Consider the following 18,663-nt stretch of genomic DNA (forward strand, 5'->3'; position numbering starts at 1 on the left):
TTAGCACATATTTCCATCTCTGCTTACCAATGGGCAGTGGGCCAATATCATTGATTTGCCAGGTTGCCCATAGTACTTTTCCGTTTCTTAGTTTGGCAAACCGTTGCCCTTTTGTTATATGTTTTCCGAGTTCAACACAGAGGGTACAAGCTTGTACCAGGTCTTTGGCCTGTTGGTGGGTGATGGGCCACACCTGGCATGTGCCTGCTGCACCAGCTCGTCACTTCCTGTGTGCCCCAAGGTTTCATGTAGCCAAATGTGCAGGCGTTCCTAATCCACCTGCAGTAGAAATCTGTGCTGCTGCATTGGCTAGGTTATTTAACTGTTCAGCTGGGGTGTTGTTCTTTTGGTGAGCTGACACATGCTTAAGGCATGTTGGGTTGCATGCTGGTATATCCATTTCCAATATTTCAATCCCCAAATAGGCTTCCCCCCTATTTTCCAGTTATTATTTTTCCAGTTAGTTATCCACTGGGTGGCTCTGGCCCATACAGCATAGGAGTCAGTGTAGATGGTACTGGCACCTGTCTCACAAGCTAGTTTGATTGCTGCCGTCTCTGCAAGCTGAGCTGACCTTTTTATGTCTGCAGTTAGGGGTAAAGCAGATGCATCTGCTGGGACTGCTGCTGAGGCAGGCGGTACTTTTCAGGCATTCCCACCTTCCATAGGGACTCTTTAATCATGGTGGGGTTTTGTGCAGTGTCTGCCCCACCTACTCTGTGGTGTAAATAGAGTGCCCATTACCAGTTTAGCAAGGAGGGTGGCCTTGTTTACTACGCCCCACACCTCCTGGTCCTTTTTTTAAGCATATTCCTGAAAAATCTAAGAGTTGCTTTAACTCTCAGTACCCATCCTTAAGGGATTTTAGCTGTGCCTGGGTACTGAGGGACATGCATTTCTACCTCTCCACTTCTGCAGCAGAAGCTTTTACATTTTTCAGTTTCATATTCAGTGAATTTGAAGAACACCTCATTACAGGTTTTTCATAGAAGCCAAACTGCAGCTGCTTCCTTTTCATTGGAGTTGAAGGTTATGTATCCATAAGTAGTTAGCCCATTTGTCTTCTAGGTTTGAAATTGTAGGGACATCAGCTAACACTTGATCAGACCAAGGGCTATGTCCAAATTTTGCAAGATTTGTTCAAAGGGGGTAACATCTTTTACAAATGTCAATTTCTTAGTCTTCTCTTTGGGAGCCTTCTTAAAAGACTGCTTATGTTTAAACATTTTCTAGTATACCAAATCTTTTAATGGGACTAAAATTGCAATGCTTATACCTTTTTTTTAACTCTTATTTACTAACATCTTTTTTTCTGGAGGGCTACAATTTGAACTTTCTAATCTCAGGTAGTTTGCTGATCAAACTTAGCTATTTACCTGCAAATCTTCTTTGTACTGCCAACTAGGGCATTTGTACCACAAAGGAAATTACAACCTGTTGTGGCTCCTGGAGCCCTCACAGGGTTTTAATTTGTTTGCAGTTTTTACCCCTTTTACAATATACATCTTACAGGAAAATGTGCATTCTTTGTTTATAACATTACTTGGTCATGTTAAACTTTGATTAGGGTGTAACTTTTTTTATGCTTACAGAGTTTTCCTGTACTTTCATTGAATGACTTGGACTGAAATGGTCTTACTGAAAATAAACCATACCAATTTTTTTTAAACCTACAAAACAAAATTACTGGACCTTGAAAACCTCACTTATTTATACTATATATATATATATATACACACACACATACATTCTTTCTGCACCTTTCTTACACTATTTCTACATAGCTGTACAATAATTACATTCCCTTTTATTCATTGGGGGTAGTTAAGTTCCGATAGAAACCCCCTTAAAGTTCTTTTAGCAGTAGCTATAATCAAATGTATGGATTTGAGTCAAATTTGCCGGGATTATTTACAGACATTCTTTTGGGAAAAGGGCCCATTTTTCCTTCAGAATGTCTGCAAAGAAACCACGATTTTGCTACACCATTTTAGCATTTTCGCAACTGCTCAATTTCACAACTATGTCCTTAGTTAGCGTTCGCACCCGAGTATCCAGGTTCTGGCATTGTTTTTGCAGCTTGTCTCTCTCTCCCTGAACTCTTATCAGCTCTGTTTTTAAGATCCAGTAGCTAGTGAAGGCTGCTTGCCACATACACCCTTTAACAGCCAAATGCAAACGCTTTTCCCTTTTCCCTTTTGCAGGCAGCTTCCCAGTTACAAAACTGCTGCCAGATTTCCTTTGATTGTCCCCAGTCTTTCTCTAACATCTCCTTATCCCATTTAGGGTTGCCCCATCCCTCTTGGGCAAACTCTTTTTCTATACAGCTAAAATCCATGTTCAGCGTGACTGGCTTCATATTGCTGTATGTGAACCAATAATACAATCCTGCCGACTATACCAATTCTGTTAGCCAATGGTCAGGGCAGTGTGTGGTGTGTGTGTGTGTGTTATACACCTGAGTCTTCAACTGCTCTGACAGGGTCCCTTCACAACAAGCAGCCGAAAGGCTGACGGGCGCCCCAAAGTTTGCAGGGAGAGCTTATTACATCCGAATCTTTAGCTGCTAGGTAACAAAGTCCCTTCACAGCGGGCAGCCTATGGAAGGCTGACAGATGCCCCAGGGGGTCTGTCCCATGAAGGCGGCAGAGCCCAAACACCCAGCTCTCACTGCGTCTGCCCCTGTGATTGGCTGGAGTTCTTTTGATTGTGTTTGGTTCTGTTACTGCAACAGGAGGAGTCAGGTTAAAGCTTAAACAGTTACAGGTTTATTAAAAGGCTTATAAAAGCATGTGGTTACAATGCCTATTGTTCTACTTCTTAACCACTAGCAAATACAGATCTTAAAATGGTTACAAAGAAAAAAGGAAGATAGAAAATAATGGTACCAAGTGACAGCTTAATCTTTAAAGAGCTCTATTCTATGCATGCACTAAAATAAAAGGACACATACAGGTACAATTTTTACCCCCTTCTGCATCCCCCAATTCCAGCATGTCAGGCCAGGATCAGTCCCTCAATTCCTCGGAAAGACGAATACAAGGCTGGGTGTCCCTATGTGGACCTTGGGAGGCCTAACCCAACCAGCAGGTAGATGGTAGATTGACGATCAGAGTGAGTGCGCTGCTGGTCCCATCTTTATACCCGTGGGATCACGTATTCTCTTTCTTATCTATGGTGCCAAATTGTGCTGGTTTATCTTTATGACACCAGTTCTTACAAAGGAGTTTTGATGTAATTTACACTTGTAAGAAAGAGAGCTAAACTGGGAGAACTGGACATTCTTTGCTCAGCAGGAGATTACTCCCTGGGACGCTTGTGTGTGATCGTATCAATATCAGTGCTAGCCACAGGCAGTTCTTGCAGCCTCTCGGTCAGATAGTTCAGAATAGCAGAGGCGTACAGATAGTTCGGAATAGCTTGCTAGTCCTAACTATCTAGCCCGTGCCGCGTGTAGCCGCGCGGCACAGGGTTTGCACTAGCCGGCTTTTAAAAATGGCGGCGCTGGCTTTATGCTAATGAAGCCCGGGAAATTCAAATCCCGGACTTCATTAGCAAGTTCGGTATGCATACATTACCCCACTAGTTCGAACTAGGGGGGTAGTGTAGACATACCCTATCAGAGATGATCTAGATGGTGCTTGGTCCTGCCATGAGGGCAGGGAACTGAACTTGATGACCCCTCGAGGTCTCTCCCAGTTCTAGTCATCTTTGATTCTATGAATCTTTGAGTCTATCCTAGGTATATACTTAGGTGGTTAGCTCGTCCCAATGCCTTTGCTGTCATATCTATTCTTCTCTTTGATTAAGCTAACATTCCAAAAAGCTAGTGTGCATATCTCTAGCTGAGTTGGCAATTATACTTTCGGCTCCACTTTAGATGTATCCCAAGTGACTTGCCCAAGGCCACACAGGAAGTCTGTGGCACAAAAGGAGAATGGAATGGAGCTCTCCCAAGTCCCAAACCTTAGTCACAGGGCTAGCCTTCTCATGGTAGATGCTAAAGATTGTCACTCTGAATGTATGTGTTTGTGAGTACTGCTGGTCAAAGATTTTCTTTCAAAACTGTTTTTGACAGAAAATTGAGCTTTTGACTCATCTTCTTTTTTAACAAAAACTGTCCACTTCCTGCAGGCCTTATTTCCAGAGTTCAGTCATTTAGAATCAGAATCACAGGCTCGTAGGAGTGGATGGGATCTTTAGAGGTCATCCAGTCCAATTGCCTAAATTCATGACAGGATTAAGTACTATTTAGACTAGTGGAGGGTAACCTGCAGCCTGCAGGACACATGAAGTTAGTCAGGTTAAGCTGCTGGTAGGCTGTCAGGTTATTTACCTTGCACCTGCAGGCATGCCATCTCAGAGTATGTTTAGACTACATACCTCTATTGCCACGAGGCATAAGGGATCGGACGGAAAAGGCTTTCCTTGTCAACCGATCTCCATCTAGACTGCCTCTTTTTGCCAGCAAATTGCCACGTTGGCAAAAAGCAGCGGTCATTTTTATTCTAATGAAGCGCGGGATATTTAAATCCCCACTTCATTAGCAATTTCGGTATGTCTAATTTATCCTCATGTCTAGACATACCCTCATAGTTCCCATTGTCCACGATTCACCATTTCATGCCAATGGGAGATGAGGACAGTCGTACTTGTAGACACAAGGTAAACAACCTGTCTAGCAGCTTGCCAGAGGTTTACCCTGATCATCCATGTGTAGCCTGTGGACTGCAGGTTACTGTGATGGGGTAATCCAACTCTGCACTGGGCCGGCAAGAGTTAACCAGGCCTATATGGCTGAGGGAGCACCACCCCCACAGATGTGCTGGGCATACTCCAACTAGAGGAGCAGTATAAAAGCTGGGGGAGCAGCTTGCTCAGGGCTGATCACTCCAGGGGAAGGAGCTGCTGCAGAGTGCTGATTCAGGAGTAGCAGGCAGACACTGCAGCAGAGGCCAGCCAGTGGAGACCAGCCAGGGAGGCTTGCAATCTGGAAGAGAAGCAGCAGATGGATGCTGTGGCAGAGACCAGCCAGCAGACAGCTTGGAGGACACAGGTGGAAAAGATGCCAGCAATCCTGGACAGGGTAGGAAGTTACCCAGGGCGAGGTATTGGAATCCCCGAGAGCTCAGCATGTTTCTGGCAGATTCCCTACTGAGTTATTGGTGGGACGTGCCCACCACTGACAGAGTCCTGTCAGTGGCTACCCCACTCTATTCACCCCCCAAGAGGGATACTACACCTGGACTACTGACTTGGCTGCTGGGCCCTATTGCCCTGCTGACAAAGTCTGCTACTGGCCCAGTGATGGTAACAATTATGGAATGGAGCAACCCAGATGGGGTGTAAGAGGCTGTGCACCCTGCCTCAGGGTGGGTGGGTGAGAGGCTGGGCTTGCCACCCCCTTGACAATTACCCATGACTGATCTAAACCTTCCCTCACAGGTGTTTTTCTAAGTATCTCTTAAAAATTTCCACTGAGGAGATTCCACATGATGTAGATCCGTATTGTTATGGCAAATATTTTGAGATGAATTCAGGTACTGAAAAGGAATTTTTGTAAAACAATAACCAGATAATTTTAAAGTATGAAGAAATTTGTAAAAATCAAAATCTGTACATTAATATTTGTAAATAAAAAACTTAAATTTTACAGATAAATGGTTCACCTCACATAATTTTGCCAGCTCTAATGCTAATAAAGAAGTTAGCTCTCTCAGAAAAGTTAACATGATCATTTAAAAGATTTCCTTTATTCACAACTGTTCAATAATGGTTATCTTTAAATCAATAAATGTTTTAAATGCTTTTTTCCTGGGATTCATATGCAAATAATTCATATTGTAAAAAATTCATACAAAGTCAGGTGTGTGATTATCTTCACATAAACAACAATAATGGTGGAAGGTTAGATCATACTAAAACCAGATTAGAAAACTTTGTTTGTGACACATCAGATGAAACTAATAAATATGCTAATTAGAGTATTATTATGTAAATTACACAATTTCAATATTCTGGTGAAGAGCCATATCAACAAGTTCAATTAAAAATTACAGTTGTCTAAGTATTATAGTTTAAGCAGAAATTACTTGACAGCAACTGAAATGTTGAGAAACGATTATTTCTTTATTACATTCCATTTTACATCAATTCCACCAACTGAGTCAATCAGAAGCTAAATGCTATTATAGAAATGAGTGTAAAATCTGTACTAGACAGTTACATTTCCTTCAGCTTCATTCATCATAGAAAGTGTCTTATGAAATCAATCTCTTGAAGACAGAAACTTTACTGTTCTCCTTCTGGTACATTCTCTTTCAAGGCAAATATTCTCTCCCTCTTTCTGAAAAGCTTTCATTGCTTCTTATTTCTGTTTGAGAAAGAAAGGCAAACAGTAATAATGGGGATGATGTTTTAATAGGCTCTTTCTATTTGGTTTTAGTCAAATGCATTTTAATCCCACTCACAATGCCTCTTAAAATATTTTCATAACAAAATGGCTTAGTCTTCATATCCACTGAGATTTGTTTATCTAAATATTTCTGTGAAATCTTTAGTCTCTTGAAGAATTTCATACTAATGGCTGTGCTGTGGTAGCTAATAGCATTTAGGACATAGTCTGTAATGGAAATAAAATAATACAGTAAGCAAAATTCCAAAATTGTAGTGATAGAAAACTGACTTTGAATCACTGGCAGAAGACTGCTATTGTTCAACAGGAATATTAACTTCTGTGTTCCCTTCTGCTACATTATCTGCATGGTGAACAGAAGCATGGAAACATCATGCAAAATGGTCAGGGAAAGAAAACCGGCTGTTTTCTATCCCCTCTACTTGTACTCTGACAAAGTAACCACAGGCAGGGTCACTGTCCATTTTTCTAATACACTGGATGCAGTTCAGAAAAAGATAAGAAGAAAGGGAAAGGATCCATGGGACATTCAAGTCTACAAGTTATAGTCTCATTAAAAAACATAATAGGATTACTTTACGATCTGCTGCCATTTAAATGATTGCTGCCCTGAGCAGCATCAATTCATGTTATGTGTCATTGATGGGTTCACATGGTAGCAGGTGGGGCAGCTAATAGTATTAGTTTGGTTTTGCTAGGCAGGCTGCTGTTACTAGTGATGGGATTAGGAGGGGTTCAGAGGCAGGGAGCTCATGTAGCTGACTCAATATGCAGAGATCTTACTCGAGTTTTTTTTAATGTCGCTTAATGCACACCACCAGGGCCCAGCCTCACTGTAGCACTGGTAAGGAAAATGGAATCTATTGAGTTTCTGATGTCAGGCCTTCCCTTCTGTGCATTTTGATATGGAAAGGAAAAATATCTCAGGACAACTTAAAAAATGTTTGAGAGATCTGTGAGGCTAATGCAACATGTTGCAGATCCCATTGTTCTACCTAAGGACTAGATTGTTTCTTGGACTACATACCTGCACAAGCTTAAAATGGAGTAAGAAAATCTCAGAGTTACCTGTATATTAGGTTCAGGCATGCAGGAATGAGTGCAAGCTAGGCTCTGAATCAAATTATCTTTTAGGCCCCATATGAAAAGCAGTGTAGTGTATACACCACCACTTACTCCAAATTATATTTAATGTCAAATATCAGTCCACTCTGAATACTTAGTTTCAAAAGATTGTGGGAGGAATAGTGACACTGAAATAAAAAGGCCAATGTGTACCAATGTGTAAGTGTTCGCTGTCAAATCTAGTAGCAGCTTTGTTTAACAGGACATTAATAGTCAAACGTTCAACCAGCAGGCCAATTAATCATATGAATTTGCCAAGTAAGTTCACCTCACTGAGAAATATGTGGGGCATTGTAGTCATAGTTCAAGGATCCCAAGGGCACAATAGTCTTGGTATGTCTGGCAAAAGTAGTTTGAAGATAGATTAATAGTCAGGCATTTGTACAATAAAGAGAAAGACGAAATAGGAACAAGCAGCAGAGACTTTGGTTTTTGAAGAGAGTTAGTAAGAAATCATCCCTGTAATGAAATCATTTTGAATAATACAAATCTTGATTGGTCACTACACTTCCCTGCAACAGAGGGAAGAGATTGTATGACCTAATGGGAGAAAATTGTTATCAATAGCTTTAAGGTTTCCCTGAGATTGCTTTTTCCAGCAGCAATTAACCCTGAGTATAAGGAAGTTTGCCCAAATGCCACTCAGGTAAAGGTGCTGATACGCTTTCCAGGGAAAATAATAAACTTAAAATCCAAAGATCCTTCTTTGCCACTTAAGCTTTTGATTAGAGGTAGACGATGTAAGATCATTTGTATGTTTTCAGGGAGAAATGTAGGACAAGAACACCTGAAAAAGGAACAACGTAATCAGCGATATGAGTGAGATTAATGTGGTAAAGATAATCAGCAGTTTCTGTCTGACCAAAGCAGTGAGGATTGGATTTTACTGAAAAAAACAGAAGGGCAAAGAGGACAGAAATCAGTTTCAGTTCAAAACAATATAATTTATTTTTTCCTTTGCACAGGTTAAGAAAAATATTATTATTTTGTCAGCTGTATACTGAACAGTGCAAACAGAAGCTATTTCCTAGGTCTTACAAAAGAAATTTCAGATGGATACTGGTCCAGCAACCTCAATACAGAACAAGGGAGTTTGCCAGACCACTGGAGGTCAGGATCTGGGGCTCCCTTCATGGCCCAGTGATTCCGGCAAGCTCCCTGGCCTGAGCCTACCTGCCAGGCTTCGCTGCCCCTGGCATGCAGTCAGGGCTATGACCCATCCACAAGCCCTGTGGGAAGAGGGGGTTGCCAACAAAATTGCTATATTCAGAAATGATTTTTTTGCTTTCCATCCAATATAGACCAACTGGCAACCTCCGTGGCTGGAGCTCTCTAGTCCCATGGATGTTGCCAGACCAGAGAGTCGTGGACCATAGAGGTTCAATCTGTATTATAAAGTCTTGAATTTATGAAAGGGGAACTTCCCTTTTCCTTTTCTGTGGGGCTGTGTCCAGACTCAGGGGTTTTTTCGAAAAAAGTAGCCTTTTTTCGAAAAAACTTCCCCTGCGTCCAGACTCAAGCCGCGTTCTTTCAAAATTAATTCGAAAGAACGCGGCTTTTCTTTCGATGGTGGTAAACCTCAATTTACGAGGAAGAACGCCTTCTTTCGAAAGTTCCTCTTTCGAAAGAAGGCGTTCTTCAATGTAAATAGGGCTTCTTCGAAAGAGAGCATCCAGACTCACTGGATGCTTTCTTTCGAAAAAGCAAGTCGCTTTTTCGAAATTTCTCCGTGCAGTCTAGACGCTCTCTTTCGAAAGAGCCTCTTTCGAAAGAAGCCTGCAGTCTAGACATAGCCTGGGTTGGTTTGCACTGAAAAGGGAATGATGATTTCAAGTTATCATATTCAAAATGTCAGGAAATTAAAAGTTTAAACATTATTTAAAGTAAGTCAAAAGTCTAAAAGCAAGTGATTATAGTTCAACAGTATCAAATTTAGAAAAGAAGGACTTTTGCTTGCAAAGACTCCTAAATTCACACTACAATTCTATTGGATGTTAAGCAAAAATCATTTCTAACCATAGCAATTTAGCTGGCAACCTCATTCATATTTAAACTTGAGTAGCAGGTTTCTATTATTATGTGTCACAGGGAATTGTTTTTCAGCCCTACCCCTTGAAAATAGCTGATCTTATATTTGGGTTATTAATATGGAAATAAAATTATGAGGAATCCTTTACAAAAGTTCTAAAGTTTTTTTTATATAAATAAAACAATGCCATTCCTATATTTATTGAGATTTGGAAGGCTCTGACTTTGTTCAGTTTAATCTAGGAATGGAATACATAATCAGCAAGCATAATTATTACCACAGGTGTGAAATCTTTTCATACTATTTTAGTATAGTGTATTAATAATTCTTTAAGAATAATTAGTATGCTATAGAAGATGGTCTTAAATCAGTAATGAGAACATGACACATAATCAGTGAGAGCAGGGCTATGTGAATGGATGGTGCAAGAAAAGGTCAGAGGAAAACAGAAATACGTTCTCAGTGGAAATTTTTTCAATTTTGAAAAAGATAATTTTGAAGAGAGGACCCAGATAACCCCTGAGGACATCATTCTTCCAGGACAAACAACTGCATGCTCCAGATATTGCTATTTCCAATTAATCACAAAGCACTAAGATTTAGGCTCCTAAATGGGCATATGGGAGCCAAAGTCCACAATGGAGGTGCCACTGACATTTTAAAAGCTGCAGGGCAGGTGCTACTCCACCCCGCTAGGTGGCTAAATCTCCACCGGTAGCATTTGCAAAGGAATTTAAGCCCTGCTGACTCTCAGAACAACCTGCTCAGAGTCCTAGATCAACCTAAACTTCTCAGAGGCCCTGAATCAGGATACTTAAATTAGGTTGGAGGTATGCCTGTCTCATCCAGGAGGGCCATAGTCTTGCTCTGATCATGTCCATACTCCTGATCTCTGTGACACCTCACAGCCAATGGCCAGGAGTTAGGCCACTGATAGTTGGAGGGTCAGCAAAGCACCCTCATAAAACAACTATGAAAATTATACTAGGTGGGTCAGCATTTCTCCACTCAGCCCTGCAATACCTAAATGCATTTAAAAATGTCACTCCCACTTCTTTAGTGACTCCTTAAACTTCCATCCAAAGATTACAAGGCAGTTTACAAAAGTGGACAAGTATTATTTGCCAGATGGGGAAATTGAGGGAGAGAGATTAAATGGCATGCTAAACTCACACATGGCTAGAGCCTTTGCTTGTGCATCGGAAGAAGGGCAATATGTACCTACACAGGAGGAACCTAGAGAAGGAATTATGACAGATTTGCAATTCCTTCATTGCTCCTGCCTCCAACTGGGATTAATGAATTAACTGGTACCAATGAAAGGCTGCAGAACTTCTGTTTTTCCAGTACTGTTTATGGTGAATGGGGTCGGTGAGGCAGAGAGGACTATGAAGCCAACCTGCCACTCGGTGACCCATATGCTCAGGAAAAGCACACGCTGTAGAGCCCCTGAACCCTAACTAGCCTGCAGGTGGAATAAAGTTCCTCACTATCTGTGTGAATGAATGCGGGCACTGTCAATTAACAAAAAATCTGAAGTCAGACCCCAGGCTCCCTATCATATATATATATACAGAGAGAGAGAGAGAGAGAGAGAGAGAGAGAGAAAGAGAGAGAGTAGCCCAATGTCTGTGACTCTGTAATGCTGAAACACTGGCTGTTCCCTCTGGGCGGTCCTGTTGCCTCCTGCTGTGGCGCTTGGCTGACTGCTGCGCTGCTCAGCCGGGCCACCGCACAGAAGCAAGCGGCGCAAGAGGCCGTTTGGGGTCCACGCATGGGGAGCACGGGGCCCAAACAACCGCTTGCGCCGCTTGCTCCTGCATGGCAGCCTGGCTGAGTGGCGCAGAAGTCAGCCAAGCGCCATGGCAGGAGGTGAAGGTGGGGCAGTGACGTACATGCCTGGGGGCGGGGCCTGGACGAGCATGCATCCCCAACGGAGACAGAGGAGAGCGGAGAGAGAGTGAAAGGCAGGAGGGGGAGAAGAGAAAGAGAAAGACAGAGAGAGAGGCAGAATGCGAAGGAGAGCTGAGAGAGAGAGGGAGAAGCAGTAGGAGGAGGAGAGAGAGAGAGTCGGAGTGAGAGACCGGAGGCTCAGGAAAGAAGACCAACATGGAGAAGAGACCTGAAAATCCTGTCTGATGACGGGCTAACTGGCTAGTTATAAGTATAGAGTGTATGTGTCTCTGAAGTCCACATCTTCAAACTCATCTCATGATCAGTACACAGCTCGATCTACTGTTAACAAGTCTCTGCTCTTACCAGTTTACAATTTTGTCATAAACAGAAGTTACCTCATTACCTCAATGTACGCCTATTGGAAATGCCTTAAATATTGATATAATATTGTATATTTGTCTGTGACAAGATGTTAAGTGACCACAATAGTCTTTAGACCTAGCATAATAAAGTGTTTTACAAGCATTAAGTCTCACAACACCAATATGAAGTAAGTAAATGAACATCAGATATGTATGTTTCAAAAATCTGGTGACAATGTAGTCAGGAGCTCAGATATTTAAGTAGGGTTGCCAGATGGTTTCAACAAAAATACCGGACAAACTTGACATTACATCACAATCTACATGACATCTTATTTAGAAAATACCAGGACATTTTCTCATTTATATTTTCTCAATTTGTTTCCCGAACAGAAAGCTCAAATACTGGATTGTCCAGTTCAAAACCGGACACCTGGTAACCCTATATTTAAGTACAAAAGCATTAGCTGGAAGGGTTTGCAAGGACAGCCATATATCACCAAAAAAAAAAAAAAGAAAAGAAAGAAACTTACACAGAAATCTGTTTAATTTTTTTCAAATATCCAATCTGAGCAACTTGATATGACTTTATTCTCTGCAAACGAGCAAGCTATATCTGTAGGAAAGGGCACTCTATCACAAGCCATTTTCAATTTAAAGATGAGAAGAACCGTAATGAAGGAAGAAGCTGAAGAAAGGAAATCTTTGTCTTGCCATCCACATGGCTGGAAACGAAGAGAGTCAAAGACACATGGGATGCTAACAGAAAGCTTTTGAACCCTGTCTTGAATAATAACTTTCTAAGCTTAAGTGTTCAGTAACTCAAGATCTACATCAATGAAGTGATAATGGTGTTTATCAGAGGCAAATCTGATCCATGGTAATTAAAATAAATAAGCATAGCATGTGCCAAGTTTTAGACATGCCAGGCTTTATGTAAATCATGCACTGAACACTGTGACTGCCTTCCATAACTTTTCCTACTAGAAAGAAAATGAATGAAACTAAAGAAATCGAAAGTTTTTTACCAAATCTTGTTTGAAAAAATTGTTTTAGTAATCATGAGTATTTCTGAGGTCCATTGTCATTACATAGTCCTTGAAGGATGATGCAGTAAGCAGTGTTCATGATCAGTCAGTGGTGGTAGTGAGGGTGAGGGGACAGTTGTGCCTTAAGGAATATTTGAGAGATTAAGGACAAGGGAGGAAATAGGTGGCTCATACATTTTCTATATAATTATGTTCTTATAGTATTACTTTATCTGAACTTCAGCTCTAATGGTACCAGGCAGTTAAAATATAAAATATAACAATATTCTGCAGGATGAAATCCAACCATTTTTTCACAGAACTAAAGCAAAGCAAAAGAAGAAACCTTGCCATAGCTATTTGTATGCATCTTTTAACCATGACAACCGGTCTTGTGTCTTCCAAGTCATTCAATATTTAAAAACCTTCAATACAAAAAGTATTGGAATTCTAGTCCTGAAAAGCTTAACTTGGTTTGTTCCTTCTGCAATCATTACTATCAAGAAAAGCCAATATATTTTCTGTGATGTACATTATGTGTGCAGCACTGACATGATTCATTGGCATGCTTCATGACTCATGAAAAGACAGAGCCTGTTTGCTTCCACCAAGCAATTTTAAACTTTTAGGATATATTAGTATCTCTATTGCTCATTTGGAATAGATGGAGCCTTTCTTTGAACCACAAACCATATAAATAAAATCAGTTGATGCACCTGAAATAGAGTGTAATGACAAATGACAACAATCATACTGGAATTCAGTATCAACAAAAAATAATCAAACACTGAATGAAACTGACAGAAGACCTTTAAAATGTTGCCAAACTCTATTTGGATAAACTGAATGTTTATAACAAGCCTAATGATTTCATCAGTCTTAATTATTACTGTGGCTTGGTGAAAGACTCACATGCTCTAAAAGTAATAAAGAATGTGTCAAATGTTTGAATAGGAACAATTAACTTCTGCCCAAATGTTTATTGTTTTGCAAATAATCAGAAACTGAGGAAAATGATGGTAATTGCAAGAGAAAGTCTATTCTATTGTCTGCACCACACCAAAGTGATTCCCTTACACAGCAGGTTAGAGTAATAAATTCTAGAGCTATAAGCATTCTGCTGCCTACTTTCAGCGTAGAAGCTTTTATTAAGTAAACTTTAATTACTCTTATATGATTAAAATAGAGGAAAAGTTCAAAGTGGACAAGGTCACATAAGACATTTTGCTTCCCTTCACACACAGAAATGAAAGCTGGGAATTTTGTAAAGATGAAAACTCCTTTTTCGCTTGTATTTCTCTAAGATTTCATTTGAAAAAATATATAGTGGTCCAGTCTTTATTGCTGGCAAGCCTTATTTTCTGTATTATACTCCTCAGTTTCCCCAAAAGTTGTCATTATTATGTTTTCCTCATCATCAATTTTGTAAAGGTAGTACTCAGTGCAACTTAGAGCAGTTCACTTTTTACAATTTTAGGCTGAGAAATTGTGGCTTTATTTAACTGCATCAAAACAGATTGAAGAAGAGATAGAACTGCCACTAAACAAACAGAAAGTAAGAATATAAGATCATAAGAATGGCCATCCTGGGTCAGATCAATGGTCCCTCTAGCCCAGTATTCTGTCTGCCAACAGTGGCCAATACCAGATGCCCCAGAGGGAGGGAACACAACAGGTAATCCTCACGTGATCCCTTTCCTGTCACCCATTTCCATACAAACAGAGGCTAGGGACACCATTCCTATCCAAACTGGCTAATAACCCTTGATGGACCTAACCTCCATGAATCTAACTAGTTCTTTTTTAACCCTGTTAAAGTCCTAGCCTTCACCACATCCTCTGGAAAGGAGTTCCATAGGTTGTCTGTGCACTCTATGAGGAAAAACTTCCTTTTGTTTGTTTTAACCTGCTGCCTATTAATTTCATTTGGTGACCCCTAGTTCTTATATTGTGTGAATAAGTAAATAACTTTTCCTTGTTCACTTTTTTCACACCAGTCAAGATTTTATAGACCACTATCATATCTCCCCTTGATCTTCTCTTTTCTAAGCTAAAAAGTCCAAGTCTTTTAAACGTCTCTTTATATGGGACCCATTCCAAACCCCTAATCATTTTCTGAACATTTTCCAATGCCAAAATATCTTTTTTGAGATGAGGTGACCACATCTGTACGCAGTATTCAAGATGTGGGCATACTATGGTTTTATATGGAGGCAATAAGATATGCTCTGTCTTATTCTCTATCCCTTTTTTAATGATTCCTAAGATTCTATTTGCTTTTTTGACTGTGGCTGAACATTGAGTGGATATTTTCAGAGAACCATCCACAATGACTCCAAGATCTCTATCTTGAGTAAAATACAGGACTATGTAGCACTTTAAAGACTAACAAGATGGTTTATTAGATGATGAGCTTTTGTGGGCCAGACCCACTTCCTTAGATTGGTCCTGGGACCAATTCTATTCAACTTATTTATAAATGATCTAGAGAAAGGGGTAAACGGTGAGGTGGCAAAATTTGCAGGTGATACCAAACTGCTCAAGATAGTTAAGACCAAATCAGACTGTGAAAAGCTTCAAAAATATCTCATGAAACTAAGTGATTGGGCTTTCTGGAAATCTAAGTATACTATGTCCACTGGATCCTCATTGTCCACATGTTTGTTGACCCCATCAAAGAACTCTAGTAGAGTAGTAAGGTATGATTTCCCTTTACAGAAACCATGTTTACTTTCCCTGTACAAATTGAGTTTATCTACATGTTTGACAATTTTATTCTACACTATAGTTTCAACTAATTTGCCCAGTACAGACATTAGACTTACTGGTCTGTAATTACGAGGATCACCTCTAGAGACCTTTTTAAATATTGGCATCACGTTAGCTATCTTCCAGTTATTAGGTATGGAAGCTGATTTAAAGAATAAGCCACAGTTAATAATTCTGCAATTTCACATTTGGGGTTTTTCACAACTCTTGGGTGAATGCCATCTGGTCTCAGTGACTTGTTATTGTTCAGTTTATCAATTTGTTCCAGAACCTCCTCTAATGACACCTTAATCTGTGACAATTCCTCAAATTCGTCACGTAAAAAAAATGGCTCAGGTTTGAGAATCTCCCCAATATCCTCATCCATGAATACTAAAGCAAAGAAGTGGGGAATGGAGAATGGCTCTAATTCATAATACTCTGAGCAACTTATGATGTACATTGAGGTCATTAATACAGCTAGGCTTGGAAGGATTTGACATTGCTAAACTTTGGTAAATATACATTTCATCATCTGCACACACCGGTGAAAAATATTTCCATCTATAATAATGAAAACATACAGATAGGCAAATAACATTTTTACAGGCTTATTTGCTTGATTTAAATATATTTACATTGTGTATTTGATGTGATATTGACAATTTATAGTTTAACAGTTAAGCCTGAACTTTTTGAATCTCAAGGGCTACTACTATTAAATACTTATTTTCTGACTTCCGCCTATTGTCATACCCCTCCATACTTTCCATTGGGAGAGAGTAGGAATAATTAAAAATAAATTTCAATATTGTCAGCATTATATAAAAATTAATCCTACCAAGCCTAAATATGGCTATTAATTAAACAACTGAAGAAAAACATCTATGTAACAAACCCCTAAATTCGTTCACTTTTTTTTCAAGATTACTGTTATGGGTTAAAATGGATGTGTGAATTTAAACTAGCACCACATGGGAAAGGTTTCCCCCAGGACAGGTACTGTTCTGATCAGGTGAGGTGTATCTGTGGGTATGGAAAAAAGTCTAGCTGGGAAGACAGGCAAAAAACGTAGGAATGGAGGAAAAAATCTAAGCAATAACTCGTAAGTGAAGTGTGATGAAGAAGCTAGAAAGAGAACATCTGGGTTTGGTGCTAACTAAAGAGATTTGGGCCTGTAATGCTCCTGATTTTAGTTCCTGCTGTTTTCTGGCAATACAGATCTTTGTACATTCCTTGTAAATAAATCATATTGCATCATAGACAATACCAGATTCCATCATCCATTTCTACTGCATTCTGAAATATACTCAATGTCCCTAACTTTGACAAGCTGCTCGGGTCAAAAGGGGCAATCTTGTTAATAAAGCTGGAGAAAACATATTAAATATACATGCACTACATCAAAATACACATTCACGGACCTCTTATAACATTAATCTTCCTCCCCATGCAATATAGAAAAAATGCATGATGGTTTGCTGTAGTACCTGTATAAAGGCTTTTTCAGCATGAGTCTGGATACCTGCATTACTCAGCTTACCTCATCTCACGTGATGGGAAAGAATGTCTGAAAAGAAGCAATTTTTAGCATGTGACTGTTTTAACATTATAATTCAGAGCAGATTACAGAGCACAGATGTAATATGTGTTCCATGCACAAAGCTACATGAATGAATGCAGCATTCTGCATTAGCTGAAGATGTTAAGTAGATATCAGGTTTAACTCTGAATAGAACATATTTCAGGAATCCAAAACAGAGAGGATGAATGCATAGATAAGTATGAAATTGTCTGGACCACAGAAAAAGTTATGCTGTCTTTGACAAACAGACGTGGAAAAACAAACAAGCATACATTCTGGATTGTTGGTATCTCTCGCTTACTGCATGACATCAGCTGCTTCAGCATGTGGCTGCACAGGAGAAAGGTCATCCTCCATTCTGGAAGGATGAGCTCAGGATTGCAGACCTAGGTGATGCACTGCAGCTGGCTCTGTATCATATACCACCAGTGCTGGTTAAACATTTTTTTCACCAAAATTGCATTTGGATGAGAACATTTCCATTTCTGTCAACAATTTTTTGTTTGTGAAAAAAATGAAAACCAACATGAAAACATTTTGTTTTCTTCAAAATTATTTGTGGAAAATAATATACTTTCATGACAAGCTCTATATCATGTCTGAATAAAATACTAATTTAATTGTTAAATAAAAGCTCTGAAATTCTTCTGCATAGAGAACTGCTATAAAGACTGTGAAACTTTTACACTCCTTATAGAAGGATTAAAGCAGGACCTATGTATCAGAGGCTTCATTTTGGATCTCTGTGCAGAGGTAGATTTAACTTATGGAGTATGAACATGCATATGAACTAGACGAATAAGGACATATCTTCAATGACTTTAAGAAATATTTGGGGGAAGTGGAAAAGGAAATACAAGGCTCCGTCTTTTTACTAGAGTCTTAACTGTTGCAATATTTTAAAAAGCCATAAACCAAAACACATAGTACAGTAGTTGTTCTGCAATGCATATAATAAAGTTTCAATTTTGAAAGGAAATAATTTGTGCTGTTAATATTTAGCAGTTTATATTCAATTCAGTCTCAACTTCATAATTGTTTTATATAAAAATATTGCTTTAACTTTTAGAACATTGCCTGAAAGAACAATATTTTCCTCAAATAAATGTCGTCAAACTGAAACATGAGAATCTGGATACAAAGACAGAAAATGTTGCTATATGAAAACAGCGAAAGCATATGGTGATGACTGACGTGACAATCAAACTTGACAAAAAATGCTGTACAATAACCTCATGCCACCAAAAGATCCTTCTAGAGCATTTTTAAATGTCTGAGCTGTATGAATTACAAATGTTTGCTGTTTTTTGTTCATTTCTTCTGTAAGACTGATCAATGACCTGCCTAACAAATGGCTAGCTGTGTTTGCACAAGGACAATCTAATCACAAAAAATACAGATACAGCATTTGTAAAATCCCAAACCTTTATTGAGGCTAAAGGGGAAAGGCCACAACTTCTACCATAGTAGAAAAA

The 18,663-nt window shown here is 39.5% G+C and overlaps 1 long non-coding RNA gene across 1 annotated transcript in view; it reads right to left on the minus strand.

Annotated features, from left to right (window-relative positions):
* Positions 1-2,745: 2,745 nt before the first annotated feature.
* The window catches only part of LOC142827841 (uncharacterized), a 53,856-nt gene continuing 37,938 nt past the window's right edge, over positions 2,746-18,663 (minus strand). The window contains exon 3 of the long non-coding RNA XR_016349153.1: positions 2,746-6,373. This is a non-coding gene — a long non-coding RNA (uncharacterized LOC142827841). The remainder of the gene's footprint in view (positions 6,374-18,663) is intronic.

This window comes from Pelodiscus sinensis, chromosome 3, assembly GCF_052426305.1.
Source record: "Pelodiscus sinensis isolate ZL-2025 chromosome 3, ASM5242630v1, whole genome shotgun sequence".
Lineage (NCBI taxonomy): Eukaryota > Metazoa > Chordata > Testudines > Trionychidae > Pelodiscus > Pelodiscus sinensis.